This window comes from Sarcophilus harrisii, chromosome 3, assembly GCF_902635505.1.
Source record: "Sarcophilus harrisii chromosome 3, mSarHar1.11, whole genome shotgun sequence".
Lineage (NCBI taxonomy): Eukaryota > Metazoa > Chordata > Mammalia > Dasyuromorphia > Dasyuridae > Sarcophilus > Sarcophilus harrisii.
In genome coordinates this window covers 598,108,300-598,113,415 of record NC_045428.1, presented here as the reverse complement: position 1 = coordinate 598,113,415, position 5,116 = coordinate 598,108,300, and the positions used below count along the sequence as shown (strand labels likewise).

The 5,116-nt window shown below is 35.8% G+C and overlaps 1 pseudogene; it reads right to left on the bottom strand.

Moving 5' to 3' along the window:
* Positions 1 to 795: 795 nt before the first annotated feature.
* LOC116422908 lies at positions 796 to 1,822 on the bottom strand (annotated as a pseudogene).
* Positions 1,823 to 5,116: the final 3,294 nt, after the last annotated feature.

Below are 5,116 nucleotides of genomic sequence, written 5' to 3'. Positions count from 1 at the left end.
TTTCATTTCAAATGGACCTGGGTGGGTCTTGTTGCCTCAGGTGATTCAAGAAGTGAGAAATTCTTCAGGAGCCTTCAAGAAAAAATGGTCAGAAGTGATGCTTGTGTGCCTTTATAGAAAAGATCATCACTAGTCAATCATTAAAAGAAAACATGAATCGTGTTTTTGTGTAAAATATATTAGTTTCTGCAGCAAAGGTGATTATATTTTATGGAGATACAAATTCACTTCTGAGCCTGATATTTATGACAGAGTCTGATGTTATTATAACAAGTGTGTGGATCACCAACAATCACTGAGATATTGCCAAAAAAATATCTGGTTATATCTATTTTGATCATTTCCATCAACTTTCAGATGAGACAAGTAAGATTCCTGGATTCAAACATTTTCTGCAAACCACTAATCCTGCCAGATAGCCAGAGGATATTTTCCTTAAGAATTTTTAGAACTCAGTTTTTGGATGTCCTTATAAACGTGGAAAGGAAGAAGAATGGGGATCTGTAGAGGTATGGCACCTATAGTATGATGCTCCTACTCTTCCCTGATATTCTTGTTGTCAGAACCTCTCAGGACCCAGTTGATCTGGATTCTCACTCTTGTATCCTGTCAGTTTTCTGTAATAATCCTAATTCTGAAATGACTAGAAATGTAGTATAATACCCTGAGTCTGCTGTGCCAGGTTTACTCCCGGAAAAAAAAGGTGAGCTCAGTTACTAATCCCTTATCTCTTTTCTGGCTATGGCAGTTCCTGCAATTAGAGATTTGGGCATCAGTGACGTGTGTGTGTGTGTGTGTGTGTGTGTGTGTGTGTGTGTGTGTAGGACACTACACCTTTCAGTAGTGAACAATTCTGTTGTCTCCATCTATATTGGATTCCATTTCTGATCTCATAAAGAACATTTCATGAAGGGCCCAGGCCACAGCATACACAGCAGTGTAGACAGTGTAACTCTGGTCAGACATAGTGCTGTCTAAATAGTTTAAGTGGAGTGTATCTATGGAGACATTTGATGAACAGATCTCCATTCTTCTTCCTTTCCATGTTTATATGGACATCCAAAAACTGAGTTCTAAAAATTCTTAAGGAAAATATCCTCTGGCTATCTGGCAGGATTAGTGGTTTGCAGAAAATGTTTGAATCCAGGAATCTTACTTGTCTCATCTGAAAGTTGATGGAAATGATTAAAATAGATATAACCAGGTGTTTTTTTGGCACTATCTCAGTGATTGTTGGTGATCCACACACTTGTTATAATAACATCAGACTCTGTCATAAATATCAGGCTCAGAAGTGAATTTGTATCTCCATAAAATATAATCACCTTTGCTGCAGAAACTAATATATTCTACACAAAAACATGATTCATATTTTCTTTTAATGATTGACTAGTGATGATCTTTTCTATAAAGGCCACACAAGCATCACTTCTGACCATTTTTTCTTGAAGGCTCCTGAAGAATTTCTCACTTCTTGAATCACCTGAGGCAACAAGACCCACCCAGGTCCATTTGAAATGAAATCATATTGATCTGACCATGTCAATGGTTAGAAAGTGTCTCTGGGGGCCAAGTGATAACAGATGGAAACTGAAGTGGGTCACTCATAACTAGATCAAAGAAACCATAGCTCATCTGAATGGAAACCAAACATGAACCTTTTTTCACTTTAATGAGTTTAGTGTAGCAAAAGATTCCCCCATTCTATTACTCTACATTTGAACCTACTCTTTATCCCCCCTATCTAGAATGGACTCTTTCTCAATATCTCCCTTCATATTTTCTGATCCTTTTAGCTCTCCACCTGATGGGTATCTTTCCTCGAATCTTCACAAGCTGAAACTAATTTGTTTTCTGTCTTTTTGCTTCATTGTATCCTTACCATTGAACGCAGGGACTTGAAAGTATTAGATGCTTAATAATTAATGTTTTTATTTCTTTTTAAAAATGTCTTTTCCAAATATAGAAGAAATTGTTTCATGTCTGTAAGAACAAGTGCCATTTTCCATTTGATGAATTACATACAATTTAAAAAGAAAGTTACTAAGGTAAGGAATCCAAAATAAAGACATGTGAAAAAATGCTCCAAATGGGAACATTGTAATTTTTAAAAATCCACACAACTTGGAATCTTTATCTAATATTCACCAGATTGGCATAATTAACTGTAAAAGAGAGAAATGTGTATGGGGATATGATGTAACAGTCATGTTATTATATTAGTGATAGATTTATTAATTATTTTTAGCATTCTGGAAAGCAGTTTCTATTTGTAGTCAAAACTTTAGTGAATTATAGATATATTTTGAGTAAACAATTCCTGAAAGAGTAAAAAAAAAGTATAAGGACTTATTTGTAAGTTAAAATGTAGCATTTCTTTCTGTAATGGCAAAGATCAGGACATGAAGAAGTTGCCCTTTCATTAGGGAATAACTGAACAAATTATGGGATATTGATATTGAAATTATGGGATATATATGTATATTGAATACTATTATGCTGCAGAAAAGGAAACAACATGATTTTGTAGAAACATCAGAAAACTTGTAGAGACTTATGTACTATGACAATTAAAAAAAACAAGAACAATTTATACTTTAACAACAATATTGTAAAAAACAAACTTCTCCAGAACACTTAAGACCTCCGAGCAATGCAACAATCCATAGTGATTGCAAAAGACTGATTATGTATAAAGTACCCACATCATTATAGAAAGCTGATGGACTGATGAGCAAAATGAGACACTCATCTTTGATTTGGCCACTATGAGAATTTATTTTGATTTGTCATGCTTAATTGTTACAGGGAATTTTCTTTCTTTCTTTTTTTCCCCAATGGGATATTGGAGTTAATACAGAAAAAAAAATCCTGGATAATTGAAAAAGTTTTTTAAAAAACAAAATAGAACAAGTACTTATTGATAGTCTTTAGTATTGTATTGAGGATGAAACCAAAACATTTTCCAATGCATAAATGTGTTTTATAAGTAAAGGAAAAAATCCTCCAGTAAGATCCCCATCTCTGGACTATGTGGGGCCAAAAGTCCTTTCTAGGAGTCATGAAGTCCCTTGCTTTGTGTTCACAGAGAATTGCAGCTGTAGAAGCAAGAAGAAGAAAAGCAGAGAGAACATCAGAGAGATTGCTCTGCAGTCAAAGACCATCAGCCTTCTAGCCATGTTTGTGCTGCTGTAGTATCTTCAAGGATCTTGGGAAGGGAAAACTCTCCTGCAGGTGAATAGTGCTTTCTTGAGAAACTGTTCAAGCTTTACTCTGACTCTCATCCTTGTGGAGATAGAATATGTTATAGCTCTGGTCCATATCCAAGACAGAGGCAGTGCTGGCAATGGCAGAATGTATTCACTGACTAAAAGCTCACTGAAAAGTTTTTCTTAGTCTAAGGAGATGGGATCTTGTGTTTCTACCTTTCCACCCAGGAGAAGGATCTTAGTCCATTATGGACTCTTGAGAGCATTGCTGCTTGCAGCTCTGCACTTGTTCCCCTGTGTCCAAGAAAAAAACCTTCCTTATCTCAGTCTTCCTTCCCAACTTCTCTGCTTTCAGCACAGCCAATTGATATCAAGTGGGTAGGAGCCTCAGTGATCTCTCCAAAGGCAGGGGAGATTCATACCATGTGAGAACTTGTGTAGGAACATGGACAGCTCTGATCTGGTGCATCAGGGCAGACTCTATGAGAGGTGAAAAAGTCAGAAAGTGTTAGTGGCTGAGTGGCCAAAATTTAGATGATCTCAGCCTCCTGCCCCCCATATCTTTAAATTGGGAAGCCCTGCAGCCTGGGATTATTCTCTAAATAATGACACAGGTCCTGTTCCAAGTATTTTTACACTAGTTCTTCTAGCAGCATAAAGAAAAAAAAATTTTGGTCACTTATTGTCTCACGATGCTCTCGACTTTGTGACTGGATAGTGATTTCTAACAAGTTTGTTATAGAACAACTGTTTTCTTCTTCCAATAGTCCCTTAATATTCAGCCCCCTTAGGTCATTGCCTGCTAAATTTTTGAACCAGGTATATTATGTCTCAATTTTGTTTCTAAGTCAAAAGCCTCCCAAATATCATTCCAGATACATGTGTCATAAAATTATATACTTTGAAGATAAGTGATAGAATGAAATTACTCATTTAAACTTGTGACAATTTAATAAATTGAAAATTTATTAGCAACTTACTTCTGCAATGGCAGATGGAGTTTTCTTAATGAAGACGACTTTACAACAATGAAATTATGGTTCTAGTGGTTAATCCTAGACTCTCTATAGCAGGATCTGGGGAGCTAAAGACTAAAATCCCAATAGCCCTTCCCCAAGGGAGTTTTCATTCTACTGTCAATAAAGCTGTAAGAAGAAATAGATGCTTCTCTGTTTGGAGCAGGGAAAATGCTTTAACTTGAGACCAATGTGGCAGTGAAGCCACATGGAGTTGTTTTGTACTACTATTTCTATTAAATCATGGATGTGCTCATAATATTTAACCTTGAGAGTCATTCTTCAGCATAGTTTTGATGAGGAATCTTGTGCTTCCTGTAGCCAGAAATAGCTTTAACAATGCCAGGTAGGGTAAGGTAAGTAAGTAGGGTATCATGACAAATCTGATGGGTGAGAGAACAACTTTTGCAAAGTGAAAAAATTGAGGAAAACAAAGGTTAAGAAAAAAAGGAAAAGAATTTAAGTAGAGAGAAAAAGAGAAGGAATAGGAGAAAATAAATTTCAGGCAAAGAATTGGATAATGATGATTATGCTAATAATGTGTAGAAGAATAAATATGCAGAAAAAAGGGAGAAGGAAGAGTTTAAAAAGAGGAAAATGAAGAAAAGAGATGATGAACTTATTTACATTTGTGCAGTTTTTCTTTTGTAAATTATGACTGTTCCATAACAATCCTGTAACTTAACTAGGGTATCACTACTTTCATTTTAAAGAAAAGAAAGTAAGACACAGAAGCAAGAAAGAACTTGCCTGTCTTCCCACAGCAATTATTCCAGGGCAGAATATAAATCTGGATGTTCTGATTACAAGTTCAGTACTTCTTCCATCCTGCCATAATGCTTGTCAATCAGGTCCTTAAGCTCATTAGAGTGTTCCAAAAAGAGTTTAGCT